General features: G+C 38.9%; 1 protein-coding gene across 5 annotated transcripts in view; it reads left to right on the top strand.

The window, feature by feature from the left end:
- Positions 1-15,000, top strand: part of LOC136842771 (uncharacterized) — a 53,798-nt gene that overhangs the window by 11,207 nt on the left and 27,591 nt on the right. Inside the window, exon 3 of one of the 5 annotated variants that reach the window (XM_067110588.1) lies at positions 7,348-7,561. The exons of 2 other annotated variants lie outside the window; for them this stretch is intronic. The gene's annotated coding sequence lies outside the window, so the exon portion shown is untranslated. Of the gene's footprint in view, positions 1-7,347; positions 7,681-9,301; positions 11,277-15,000 lie in introns of those variants that run through there. 2 more of the 5 variants (XM_067110587.1, XM_067110592.1) reach the window with 2 other exon arrangements.

The raw sequence follows: 15,000 nt of genomic DNA, 5'->3' as shown, positions 1-15,000 counted from the left end.
TTTAGTTGATGCTTTGTTACGTAACCCTGTAGTTTTGTAGATGTGACAACTGTGCCATCCAATATACTCCTCCCGAGTTTTCTTCCAGGGTGGGAACATGAAGCTCGGCCTGTTTCGCAGCAAACTCCAGAAAGGCAAGTTTTAGAAGAAATTCTCGTAAAATCCAGCCCCATCACCTCGTGAACTGTCGTCGCCATTGCAGTAATTTCTTCATAAGAATATTCTGAAATCCTTTTTTTGCCATTTATGTTTTCCTCTATCGAAGTAACGTAACGTTTTGTCAATTTTTGCAGTAATATGTTAATGTTTTCTTGCTTCTTAATGTAACTTGGATGATTGTTGTGTCCTTTAAATATTAATTATATGTGTTAAACTTTTAAATGCGTATTTGTGAACCCGTGTGGCATCACCCAAAAGAATTGGTGCAGGAAATATAGTTGATTGTTTCTCAACTGCACTTTGTTGGAAAGAATATAATGTTTCTTGACTTCATGGTACATTTAAGTAAGTTAGTAAACTCCTCAGCACTGTAACTTGGTCTCATTCAAAGCTAGGCAGGAGGGCTTAAGGTTGAATGAAATCGTACCGAATGTGGGCCTAAAACTTTAAAGTTTCACCACATTCTTTGCTAGTTATAGTAGTATTTTGCTTTGGTCCTTCGAACGAACCGGATGCCATAACGATTCACAAAGGATTTTTTGGGATGTTAAAGATAATTTACGATAAAGTTCACGTTGGTGATGGATGGCTATAAAGTCATTCTAGTGTAGCTGGCACGTGTCCAAAGTTATTTGGTGAGCAGGTAAGGTATTGAATTACTTGGAGTGTTTTGCCAAGTAATCTGTTGTTTATGGAACATTATTGTTCGTATTTAGTGATTACTCTGTAAAGAAATTCTTGTTGAATTTCGTAGCCATTTTTGAACTTAGGTTTTCGTGACCAGATTTATTTTGTGAAGTGATGATTACCTGAAGTGTTTTGCCAAGTAATCTATTGTTTATGGAACATTATTGTTCGTATTTAGTGATTACTCTGTGAAGAAATTCTTGTTGAATTTCGTAGCTATTTTGAACTTAGGTTTTCGTGACCAGATGTATTTTGTGAAGTGATGAAGAGCACGTGGTCAAATTATCTATCATTCAGTGAATGTTATTCGACCTATGAATAAGATTAGTTATATTTTCAATCGGGTTCAGATAATTTGCCATACATTTTTGATATTTGAGCAAGTTTCTTATTGATCCATTAACAAGAAAATGGATTCCAAGATTAGGTAGTTATTGAAAGGGAAATTATTTCTTACAAGATTTGCTTGATGAGACAGATAACTGCATTGGTGATACTGATACACCAAAATCGACCCTTGTAATGTATGAACGTTGTCTTATTGAGGTCTACGACGTTTTGAAGATAGTTGGTCACAGAATGTGACGATTATTTCACAGGATAGTGAATATGATAGTTTATGTAGAAGTTATAGAGCAATAACTAGATGTGTAAGGAAAGCTATTGCTACTGCACAGAAAAACTATGAGCGAGATTGACACGGGAGATATAAATCAACAGCCCGCTTTGCCTCCTCCTTCGGCTCCCATTAACCCTCTCCCTCCCCCTAAACTCCCAGCAATTAAGATACCTGAATTTAGCGGTGGGGAAGAACAATGGCTTGCATTTTGGGATATATTTAACAGTTTAGTTCACGATCGTATGGATATTTCCAATGTGATTAAGTTTTCTACCCTCAGAGCTAGTTTAAAGGATAACGCCTTTAAAGCCATAGAAGGTTTGCCTGTCACTAATGCCAATTATTCAGTAGCTATTCAGACCCTTAAGGAGAAGTATGATAATAAGGACAAATTGAAACGTAGACTTATGTCCAAATTAACGCATTTAGTCCCTCCCAGTCATACAATAGAGGATTTGAACACTTTCAAATTGGAATATGAGAAGATTATTTTACAAATGAACACATTGAATTTAGATGTAGAGGCCATGAACCCCATTTTCACTAGTATAATATGCGAGAAATTATCACCTGAAACACGTAAGGCTATAGCTAATAAACATAATAGTATGTCTCTTGATTTAAAGCAAATTTCCTCAGGTTTGAAATATGTTTGTGAATTAATGGAATTTTGTTACGAAGGTGAGAATTCTAATAAGAGAAAACGTGATCAGGGTAACTATTCTAAAGTGATTCCCTCAAATGTGCAAAACGTGCAGAGAGCACAACAAAGTAACAGTAAGCCTAGTAATAGTAGTTCTTACCATAATTGTGTGTTTTGCTCATCGAACCATGCCTCTCGCGATTGTAAGACTTTCAAAACCATTGATAGTAGAAGGGACAGAGTTAAATATTTAAGATTGTGCTTTGCTTGCCTCAAAGGAGGTCATTTATTCTCTGAATGTAGAAACAAACCGAAATGTAATATATGTGATGGGCCTCATTACCCGATGATTTGTAAGAAAACAGAAAACCCTGTTAATCCTGCTCCACCAAAGTTGAGTGTAAATAGTACTAATGTTAGTAAGTCAAATGTTAATTCTGGGAAATCTCATAATGATTCTAAAGGTGCTGTAAGTAAAGGTGATTCCCCAGTAGTTATGACTGCTTCTTTGGGTATTGATCATTCTCAGACTAATAAGATTTCTGTTTCGACTGCTCTTCCTACTGCTAATGTAATTGTGTCAGGGAATGGACATCGCTCCTTTGGGAGAGCACTCTTTGATTCTGGTGCACAAAGAACGTTTATTGCAAAGGAATTAGCTCATAAGCTTAGCCTACCGTCCATAGCAACAGTAGCCTTAAAGGTAAAACCATTTGGCAGTGATGCCATGGAAGTCAATTGTAATATAGTAAGAGTTGTGGTGAGACTAGGTAAGATTCGTACTGTCATTAATGCCATTGCATTCGATAGAGTTAATTCCAGAATTTATTCTCCAGGTTTAAGTAAGTCAGCTGCGTTCTTGACGAGGAAAGGCATAAAATTAGCAGATAATGATTTAAATTCAGATGAAGTGAATGGTATAGAATTAGTCATTGGAGCTGATTACTATGGAAAATTCATTCACAACAGTCAAATTTGCTCTGGAATACAGATATTGAATAGTTCTGGTGGTGCACTGATTTTTGGACCTCTTCCTAGTTGGTCTTATGACAATGTAGAATCTAATGAGATCACTACATCAAATGTATGTTGTTCAAGAATAGAAGTAGAGGAAATCCCTATTAATTCTTGTTGTGAAGTTAGAAAATTATGGGATTTAGAAAGTGTTGGTATTCGTCAATCTGAAATTAGTCCTGAAGAAAGAGAATCAGTTAAGTGTTTTAAGGATAAAGTAAAAAGGGTTGACAATAAGTATGAAGTGTCCTTGCCATTTAAAGGTGAAAGTAGACCGCCTGTTAACTGTAGAATAGCCATTGGTCAATTAAATTCCTCGCTACATAGATTCGAATCTGACCCCTCCTTGTATGCTCATTATGATAAGATTATCCAAGATTACGTTCAGTCTGGGTTTATAGAATTAATTCCCTCAGGCTCCTATTATAGGGCATTATTTACCCCCACCATGCTGTATTGAAGGATTCAGAAACAACTCCCATTCGAATAGTTTTAATGCTTCTTCCAAGGCTAAAGGAGAACTTTCCTTAAATGATTGTTTATTAACTGGTCCCTCATTAACTACTAAACTTTTTGATGCCCTGTTGAGTTTCCGTACAAACCCAATAGCTGTGATTTCAGATATCAGTAAAGCCTTTTAAGGATAGGCATTTCACCTGACTGTCGTGATTATTGCAGATTTCTATGGATAACTGATCCTCCGATTTGAAGTCTACTGTAACTTACCGGTTTTGTGTAGTTTGTTTTGGAGCTACATGCTCCCCTTTCTCTTGCAGCAAACCCTTTGCATCATTTATCTTTACATGATAATCCCCTTGCATCATCTCTGATGAAGAATTTCTATGTAGATAATTTTAGTAAAACTTACAAGGATGTGTCAGTCTTGATGGATGAGTATCCAGTAATAAATGAGATTCTTGAAGATGCTAATATGCCTCTACAAGAATGGGTCAGTAATGATTCACAGTTTAACAGAACCATAGATGTTATCAAAGAAAGAGTGAACGTTTTGGGTTTAGAGTGGTATCTAACACAAGATGAGATGTCACTGAAGGAAGTAAATTGTGAGTATAAAGGACCTTTAACCAAGCGAAAGGTTTTATCAGTAATAGCTCGAATGTTTGATCCTCTAGGATTATTGTCACCAATACAGGTGAGAGGTAAATATTTTCTTAAATGTTTGTGGAGTAACTACGGGTGGGATGACCCTTTGCCAGAATCATTATGTTCAAGGTTTGATGAAATTTGCAAATGTATTAGAAATGTAGAAAGTTTAAAGTTTCCTAGGTTTGTTGTACATCCTGAAGGTTCCCACTTACATGTATTTTGTGATGCCTCTAACAAGGCATATGGAGCTGCTGCCTATGTGATTGATTTCAAGAGAAGTGTAAGCAATTTACTGGTCAGTAAGTGTAAAAGTTGCACCAAACCCTAAACAGACTATTCCGCGTTTGGAATTGACAGCCTTGTCCTTGGGTGCGAAACTTGCTGGAAGATTAATGCAGAATGATGATTTGAGATTGAGTTCTTGCACTCTCTGGAGTGACTCCATGGTTTCTATTTGTTGGGTGAAGAACAATAATAGTAAAATTCCCTATGTACGAAACAGAGTCGCTGAAATTAATGAATTCAAGTTGCCTCTACGGTATACCCCCTCTAAGGATAATCCAGCTGATATTCTATCCAGAGGTAGTACTAGTAAAGATTTAGCGCAAAATTCCTTATGGTGGAATGGCCCTAAATGGCTTTTAACTGGTGATCATCCCCAATCTTTAGCTACAGAAACTGTGCATGTTAATGAAATTCTTTCAGAACCTAAGTTTGTTAACCCTCCAACCCCATTAATTGACATCCCACGTTACAGTAATTTAAGTAAGCTTAAACGTATCATGAGGTCAATATTGCTTTTTCTTAATAAATGCAGTAAAGGTTCTAAGTTTGTTGTTAACGAAATGAAAGCACTTGTCCTCCTTGAACAGAAGCAACATTTTTCTACTACCAGAATGTACCTCTGTGATAAGAATTCACATGGAGTGTCCATGGATATTAAGAATTTCTGTAATCAGTTGAACTTATTTGTTGATGAGGAAAATCTAATTAGGTCTCAGGGTCGCATGAAAAACGCTTCCATGTCTTATGATACTCAGTGCCCAATGTTATTGCCTTCCAGAAGTTATTTAACAGTGTTGATAGTTGAACATTTGCATAGACATCATCACCATTGTGGTGTCAATTCTGTACTGGTATTGTTGAGAGAAACTTTTTGGGTACCGAAAGCACGACAAGTTATCAAATCAATTCTGTCAAAGTGTGTTTTGTGTCAGAAGTTAACCAAGAAACGGTTGTGTTTGCCTCCTCCTCCACCATTACCCACAGAAAGAGTGAGATCAATCACAAAGCTCGTACTTCTGGAATTACCCGAGAGGGAATTTGATAGTGTCGTAACTCAGGAGCCAGATAGTGTGCCTCTGAGTGGTACTAGACCTCGGCGTGCAGCAGCAATCCGCTGTGATCAAGAGAGAAAGGATTTAATTTCTATGGATGTACTCTAAAATGTATATTTGATTTAAATTTTTGATGTGTTAAGATGGTCACAGCTGCATAGCGTTATTCAATTGAATTCGCTCCTGGGTGCAGTTATGATTACTTCTAATTATGGTTCTTTCTTGGGGAGAATGTCAAAATTGCCATTTATTCCCCTTGAATAAAATTTCCTAGTTTTCTTGAATACTTATTTTGATGTATTTCCCAGTTTCTATGAAAAAAAATACGTTGATGTGATTGTTTTGCTCCACAGAAGAAGCTTTTATTATATTATTAACTATAGCAATGAGTTTGTATAAATTAGTACATTAATATTTAAAGTAGTAAAACACCTTTTTCGCAAATTTTATCCATCTCTATAAAATTAAATGACGTCTGATTGCAGTGTTGTCAAACTTCTTCCTGTGGAGAATGTATATGTTATTTTCTTGTTGTAAGGGCACATGCCAGTAGTTTAAGCTTGCCTTCTGACGAAAACCCTTTTTTTGTATGTTGGGTTACGATTAAATTACTTTAATGTTTGTGTTTTAGTTGATGCTTTGTTACGTAACCCTGTAGTTTTGTAGATGTGACAACTGTGCCATCCAATATACTCCTCCCGAGTTTTCTTCCAGGGTGGGAACATGAAGCTCGGCCTGTTTCGCAGCAAACTCCAGAAAGGCAAGTTGTAGAAGAAATTCTCGTAAAATCCAGCCCCATCACCTCGTGAACTGTCGTCGCCATTGCAGTAATTTCTTCATAAGAATATTCTGAAATCCCCTTTTTTTTTTTGCCATTTATGTTTTCCTCTATCGAAGTAACGTAACGTTTTGTCAATTTTTGCAGTAATATGTTAATGTTTTCTTGCTTCTTAATGTAACTTGGATGATTGTTGTGTCCTTTAAATATTAATTATATGTGTTAAACTTTTTAAATGCGTATTTGTGAACCCGTGTGGCATCACCCAAAAAGAATTGGTGCAGGAAATATAGTTGATTGTTTCTCAACTGCACTTTGTTGGAAAGAATATAATGTTTCTTGACTTCATGGTACATTTAAGTAAGTTAGTAAACTCCTCAGCACTGTAACTTGGTCTCATTCAAAGCTAGGGCAGGAGGGCTTAAGGTTGAATGAAATCGTACCGAATGTGGGCCTAAAACTTTAAAGTTTCACCACAACTTGACTTTATCTACAGTTTTTTTGGTTGCTAATTATGAATTTACCTTTCATTTTTGGCACTCGAGCCTGATTAACCTGTAATTAACCCCCGAAGTCCATCCAACAAGGGGTTTCCATACGCGATCTTCACAAGACAGAGCACGGCTACGTCTGTTTCGAACGGTTCGTATCCCGTCTGGCAAGTGCAATAACTTGTTAACGTTTGGGTACTCAAACCCCCCCCCCTCCCCCCGGGCCAGTACTAAACACGGCGAAGGGACATTCCGTTTGGCCGACAACAAACATGCACCGTCAGTATCAGAACCCCTAAAAGTGTAGAAAAAAACCTGTTGAAAAGGTAAAAACAGGCGCGGAGCTAATATATAGAATTACCGCAACTATAGTTATTTCATTATTGTGGTAATGACTGAGAAATTGACATTAATGTAAGTTAAGGGATTTACCTGACTTAGTGTTAAGGAGTTATTTAACTAAAATGGCAGAATTGTCACTACTGTGAATATTTGTTATGTTCGTGTTTCAGTGACCGATTGTAATGAAGTCGAGATAGTCGATGTTTCAATCAACACCCACTCAGGGCCATCTACAGTCACAAATCGTTTTGGTTCCCCCCTGGCGAAGCTGAGCGGGGAAGACAAGGAAATTAGCAAGTTTTCAAAATACGTCCGCTGCCACGCTGCGCCCAAGGAAGAACAGGAGGGCGAAGAAAGCTAAGTCTACGCAGATAAGAAATCATTGTTGGTTTCATCACATTAACATTGTTAGGCATGATTATTGCTAGAGGTGTTGTCATAATCGACAAGTCACTTATGAGTGACGTTTGATTGCTCATTAGGAACGTTGTGTACCGCCGAAGGTGAGGCGTGATTTATTAGAGGTGTCAGTGTGAAATATTTATCAGGGACATAGTGGTTCTGAACGACTGCGTTAGGATATTCACGAGCCAACATTGTTTGTGTATCGCCGACGGTGTTATGCGTGATTCATTAGAGGTGTAGGCATAAGTGACATTAATTTACAAGGAACAGGTTGATTCTTCAATGAATGCATTAAAATGTTCATGAGCGAAGTTTAACGAATTTTGACGTACCTCATTATTATTTAAGTTATTGATGAAGGGAGACCTTTAAAGTCCAATATTCTGATGTCTGCTTAATTTTGTTCTACTGGAGGGTCTTCAAGTTGGTATTGAGGGGCTGGTTAAGTTATGGTAATTAATTTTGTTTTGGAGAATTATTCAACGGGATAATCTTGTGCGTTGTCATGCGTGATAAACATTTGGGTTATTTGATGTGAGAATTGTTGGTTGCTGGGCGGCGGTTTGTGTGCGTAAAGTGTATTTAACTAGGGTTCTTACAATGTTACCTTTCCTCTAAAAGAAAAAATATATATATATAGCTATATGTTGTGGCGTTTCCCAGATTTGGGCCGTTTCTCCTGGGAGGGGCGTAATTTTGTGGTTGGTATGCAAGACTAAATCTTGGTGAGTTTGTCCAGTGCAAGGGCTGGTTTTTGAATTTTATGGGATTGTGGTGCCCTAGCTGGGAACCTTGATGAACCACAGTAAAGGTTAGTAGCAATTAGAGGGGTGGGCATGCTTAAGCTGGGAGAGCAGTCCAACATATTTGAAGCCTCGTTGGTTATTAATTCACGTTTGTAGGATGATTTCCCACAGTCTGTTTGCCGCGTGCAGCAAGGCCTAAGTACATAGGTATGGCAATAAATGGCACTTGAGGTCTGGGACACGAAACATTGATACATTTAGGGTTGCTCTCTAGGCTTGGAGGATCTCGGCAACGTCGCAACTGAGTAAGGTATTGGTGGTAGCCGTCATTGAGTGGTGCAGGTTCTTGCCATCTCATTGGTTAGGTCAGCTACGGTTCGACGAGGGAATTTTGTTAGCTTATAGGGAGTGGCCAGAGTGGAATCTAGGAAAATGGAGACCCTTAAAGTTGTGCAATTGAGGGAGGGTTTGAGAGCTAGAAACCTCCCAATGGGGGGGAACAAATCTGAATTGTATCAGCATCTAAGTGAGTCATAGGTCCTGGTATTGCAGAAACAAGAAAAGGTGCAACGTATGTAATGAAGACCATCCAACTCTGTTGCACCGCCACCAGGAAGTGGAAGTGATGGAACCAGAGAGCTAAAATAGGGCCTAGTGGTTCAGGGGGAAGATACACATGACAAAATTGCTATGTTCAGGGCAGTTAGGGGGGGTAGCACTGGCACAGGGATGTCAGTTGTGCCAATAAGGGTTAGGTCAAGGGAAGGAAGGGAGGTTGTGACAAGGGCATTCTTGGACAATGGGAGTTCTACATGCTTTTGTTCAGAGGCCTTAATGGAGACCTTAGGATGCACTGAGATGCAAGACATTAAGGTGAGTGTTGAAACCATCAATGGAACGGGATATTGCGTGTAGCCTAGTCTCAGGATTGTCAGTATTGGACTATGGTGGTAAGAATTGCATTACAACCCCGGTGTTAAGCACCTCTTGCATACCTATCGATGAGCGTGATGTGGTCAGAGCTGGAGATTTGGAACGCTGGCCACATTAGCAAGGAATAGACATCACAGATGTGGATGCTGAAGTGGGGTTATTAATTGGAAACAATGTTCCTTCGAGCTAGAGGGAGGTTATCACTGGCAAATGTTGCCCCGAGCGAAAAGCATCCAATTATTTTGCCATATAGGGGCCACTTGACTGACATGGTTATCCAGTATTATCATGAGCATTCCAACCATATGGGCATAGTGTATGTTCTGGGTCTAATGAGGGAGAAATTTTGGGTGCTTAAGGGCAATGCAGCGGTGAGGCGCGTCATAGGAAAATGCAGCAAATGGCCGATCTACCACCTGATCGCGTGGAGTCAGGGAAGCCACCCTTCTATCGCACCGGGATAGACCTTTTTGGACCACTCATCGTGAAAAGGGGCAGAGTGGAGATAAAGCATTGGGGAGTTGCATTCACCTGCTTGAACATGAGGGCCATACACTTGGAAGTAGCTTCAAATCTCACGTCAGACTCGTTCATTAACGCCTTCAGGAGGTTTTTGGCCCGTCATGGACAGGTTAGGACAATTAGATGCGACTGCAGCACTGATTTTGTGGGAACGCGGACGGTCCTCGACTCTAGTTATGAGTTCTTGGGAGACAACAAGGTATGAAATGAGTTGCTCTGGGTTGGGGTGGAATTTATTTTCAATCCCACAGGTGCCTCGCATTTTGGAGGAGCATGGGAATGATTGATAGGTACTGTGGGGAGGGTCCTAGATGTAGTCTTGGGGACACAGCAATTGGATTATGAAGGACTGTGTACTCTCTTTTGTGAGGTAGAAGCAACAGTTAATAGTAGGCCCCTTACCATTGTCACCTCAGACAGTAGAGACTCGGCTCCACTCACACCAAACAAGCTTTTAAACATGGGAGATTTGCCTGCAGGGTGTGACATTGCAACAGGCAGAGATGGAAGCATGTGCAGTATATGGCCGAGCAGTTCTGGGCACGTTGGAAGCACGAATACTTGTTGGGGTTACAACAGAGACAGAAGTGGTTCAAAGAGTGATGGAACGTCAGGTTGGGAGACGTAGTCCTTATGGTCAACAAAAATGTAGCATGCTGCCATTGGCCATTGGCTCGGGTAGTGCAGACTATAAAGTAGGGAAAGACGGATTGGTTAGGATGGTGACTGTCAAAAGTGGGGTCAAGGATTATGACAGACCACTGTCGAAACTTGTTTTAATTCTAGAGGAAGAGCGGGACCTAGTGGCCGTTACTAAGCAATAGGTGTTGAAACCCCTTGCGGTCAAGAGGTTTCAAAGGGGCGGGTGTCGATGTGGGAAAAGTTTGGGCATTTTTCTCTGTGAGTGAGGCTATGAACAACTATGTTCGCGGCATGGTCGTAAACAGCCATTTTCGCAGCAAAGGAAAGATTGGTAACTGAATTTCAGGTCACTTGATATAAGCGCATGCTCTTTTCCCATCTCAAAGTAAAAATAAAAAAAAAAGATTTACAAATGAACAGGTTCCCTTTGTTGGACACCATAAGGATGATTTGGGACGCTTTACCTTTTTCCTTCCTCTCTCTATAACGAGCAAAAAAGGAACCATTGGCCCATTTCCCCGCTGCCCACTCAATTGTGTGGGAAGAAGGAAAGTCCGCCCATTTGAAAGTAGCCGCGCATGGGAGCGGTCGACTTGAGTGACTTCGGAGGAAATTAAGTGATTTAGGAGGTAAGCGTTATGTACTGAGATGTACAGACTAGGGGGGTTGCTGCTGATGAATAACAATTAATAGCTCAACAGAGCAGTTAATATGATGAAAATACAGAACTCGTTCGACGAGTATCGTTAGGGGTCACGTGCATAAATTTAACATGGCGTTCACACTTCAGGAATGTATGTAGTCAGCAGACCATGAGGGACGGTCCTTACAGTGGGAAAGCAAACGATTTGGTAAGTAAAAAGGGTATTATTTTGTTAAGAAATCGTTATAAGTTTTATTTTGCTAAGAGGTCGTTATAATTTGATAATGAATTAATGCATAAGAGATCGTAAGGGGTTAGACCGGGGTGAAACGTGCTATGGGCCGGGATAACGGATGGGTAGAGCTCGCTCATAACAATTTCAGTCATTGAAGAGTATGGTAATGCTTAATGTATATTCCTTGAAAGATTCTATGTGCAACTATAGTTATTTAATTACTGTGGTAATGACTGAGAAACTGACATTAATGTAAGTTAAGGGATTTACCTGTCTTAGTGTTAAGGAGTTATCATTTAACTAAAATGGCAGAATTGTCACTACTGTGAATATTTGTTCATTTTTCAGTGACCGATTGTAATAAAGTCAAGAGACAGTTGATGTTTCAATCAATACCCACTCAGGGCCATCTACAATATGATTTCGTGTCTTAATCTTTTGCTGAATTAAATTTTTACTCTCTCTCTCTCTCTCTCTCTCTCTCTCTCTCTCTCTCTCTCTCTCTCTCTCTCTCTCTCTCTCTCTCTCTGTCAGTATGCCTTCTGCACTCACTGAATAACGACTATTGGTAGGTGAAGGTTATCCATGAATTGGCAATTTGCTCTTGTATACAAGAATTCATTTCAGTCATGATATTAAACCTTTTGCGTGTATTTGATTTCAATGTATTGAGTGATCTGGCTTTCTTGGGAATACTTTTTTCTTCATGTTTGTATTTTTTTGGTTTCATCTTGAAGTTTTGTACCCCCTGAACTATCCTTGGGACTCGACTATTTCGTCAACTTTGAACATTATTAACTACCTGACGTATACTTAGGAAAGAGGCAATTAAAAGATTACCTATAGCTTATTGAAGAACGGTAGCTCTCAGATAGAATAAAATGTTCCCATAAAATTCAGATTAAATTAAGACTATAACCTTTGGAGGAAAAAATAATCAGGGAACCTAATTAGGCCTGAATAGTAATGATGTCCTAATAGATTGACGACATAAAAAATCGTGAATGTATCCTCCTGTTGAGGATGCATAATTTATCTCTTCAGAGGCTTAGTCCGAGAGGTTAATGACCTTTGAAAGCTTTAAGTACGTCGTGAGAGAGAGAACGTGTGCGAAATTAGGTCACAAAGTCCAAAGGACTGCGCCCTCTGTTGCGTAGAATAAGACTTCTTAACGTGTTAGGCGACGAAGATTAGGAGCATTTTAGGATCTGCAGTCTTCTATTGAAGTCCTTAGAGGGAAAACTATCATTCATATATGTAGACATTTAGTATAAAGAAACCTTCGGACATACGGCAAAACATTGAGGACTGTTGAATTACATTATACCGTAGGTGATAGGGTCTGAGCAAGTTGCTTTGATGTACTGTATATTGATTGATCGGAGGGGGGACCGTTATCTGGCGTCGTTATTATGCTGCTTGTTAGTAGTTCGAGAGAGGCTGCAGACCTAAGAACCCTTTATTGCGAGTTACTGCTTTTATTTACGTCCTCGGTGTTTGCTCGTTCTTTTAGTTATGCGCTGAAAAAGTACGGAAGTACGATCAAGTTCTGTGATAAACTCGCCTCTAAGTATGTTTTGAATTAAATATTTCTGTTTATTAGTAGAAGCGTTTCCTATTGTTGATGTGAAAATTCTGATTTTCATTCGGGGTTGTTGTTAAATGAATATTTAAATACAAAATTGTGGTTTTGTTAACTCTTACACAAGACAGTATAGGTTCTTGGTCATAGTCTGTGAGAGTTGAAGTCCTCATTATGAAAAGTCCTACTTATCTTCGCATAACTAGCTAGTGTTTTTACAAGCTAGATTACTCTTGTTTGATCATTCATCCAAGTGAGAGAGAGAGAGAGAGAGAGAATAGGTCTATGGAAAGGTAGAATGCAGTATAATGCAATACACTTCCCGAGATATAACCCTTCATCATTTAGAGTCAAATTATTCTGTACATTTATCAGATTTTTCAAAAAATTGACCGCATATACAGAGAAAGTTGCAAAGACGTTTTCCTGCTTCTTGTTACTCTTTCTTAAATGCTGATATCCGATTTTTCCGTGTGTGCAGGTAGCCTCTTTATGTTCAGGATCAGTGATAAAAGACCCAACAGGGGGCGGTAAGTCGTGACGCGGATACTTACACACGCACGGATATCTATAGATGGAATGGAAGTGTCAGTAAACTCTCAAGTATTTATCATCGTATACGTATGGCAGCAGCCTTTTTGATTCTTACGTAAGCACGATTTCATCATCTTTTAATCTAAATATATATATATATATATATATTTTTTTGACGGCCCATGTGGGTTTAACTGTAATAGGTAGAGGTTTCGTGACTACTCTCAACCGTCGTTCTAGCCACTTATGTTCACGCTGATTACCCAATAAAGATTGGAGAAACAGATGACAAGTGGTAAAAAGTTATAATAATTCACAATTTTGATTAGAAAGTTGAGGAATATGGAAGTTTAAAATCAGTACTGCCAGGAGACTTACCTGGTATCGTTTAGTTTAACTCTTAACACGAGCTAATTACATCAACTAGTTATACTACTTAAGCGGTTCTAATTCTTAAAGTTTATGAGATTAAAAAAAAAAAAGTCTTTCAAATTTTCAAAGTCATGGACAAGACTCTGACCAGTGTTTTGGTTTGTGGTTGAGTTAAGATTATTGAAATGCAGTTAGGGAAGACCAATTATTTGTCTCCCCCGTTGGAAAACTGGATGTTTCCTTGCGTGCAAACTGACTTACAACGAAGAGCAGAGTCAGAAGAAAAATAATTGCTCTTCCCTAAACAACGAAGAATAGAGTCAGAAGAAAAATAACTGGTCTTCCCCAACCGCATTTCAGTAATCTGAACTCAACCACAAACCAAAACACTGGTCAGCGTCTTGCCCGTCTCACCAAAATACATGAAAGTAAAAGTGAGGGCGAGTTGATTCCACTCCCATTAGGTAATGGCAGAACTAAGGTTCGTTATTTTGAAATAATTAAGCACAGAAACTACTATTGGGTAATGCAGTTTCTGACCTATCATGCTCGGTTGAAGCTGTCCCTTGAGTTATCCCATTTGGTGAGGATTTTGTAATCGAGAAGTCACTTCTATGAGTGTTCATACTAGAGTTATCATGCATGGATGGCTATTTGTATCTAAGTATCACACTCGGATGAGTGCTCTTAATTGAGTTATCACACTTGGGTTAAGGTTCGAACTTCAGTTATCTTACTACTTCAGTTATCTTACTATGAATATAATAAGGACATATAAGGAGAAAGTATATTAACTGCTGGCCAGTATTAAAAACATATACAGTAGAGGTGGAAGGGATAGGTGAGGAGTTTGTAAAATTCCATGTTGGGGTCACATAGACAACAGGGAATGTTTGTGGGTAGACGAAGAAAGAGGGAATAAAAACTGGCAGTTGTAGGATGAGAAAATAAAAGGTTGGGTGAATAACAACAACATATGGGATCCAGATTCCTGATAAAAACATCATCAAATCTAGACGTACTTAAGGATGTTTTAGCTAGTCAGTCAGAAAGTTAGAAAAAAGAAGGCAATTACTTTATTAAAAATCATGGGGAGGTGTTCAGGAACTTTAGGAAGAATGTCAAGTTGTAAGTAGTTTTACAAGGATGTTAATAAAAATTGTGGGGAGGTATTCAAGAACTTTAGGAAGAATGTCAAGTAGTAGGTAG

Source organism: Macrobrachium rosenbergii, chromosome 10 (genome assembly GCF_040412425.1).
Source record: "Macrobrachium rosenbergii isolate ZJJX-2024 chromosome 10, ASM4041242v1, whole genome shotgun sequence".
Taxonomy (NCBI): domain Eukaryota; kingdom Metazoa; phylum Arthropoda; class Malacostraca; order Decapoda; family Palaemonidae; genus Macrobrachium; species Macrobrachium rosenbergii.
Note: the sequence above shows the minus strand (reverse complement) of the source record. Positions and strands in the feature narration are given on the sequence as shown.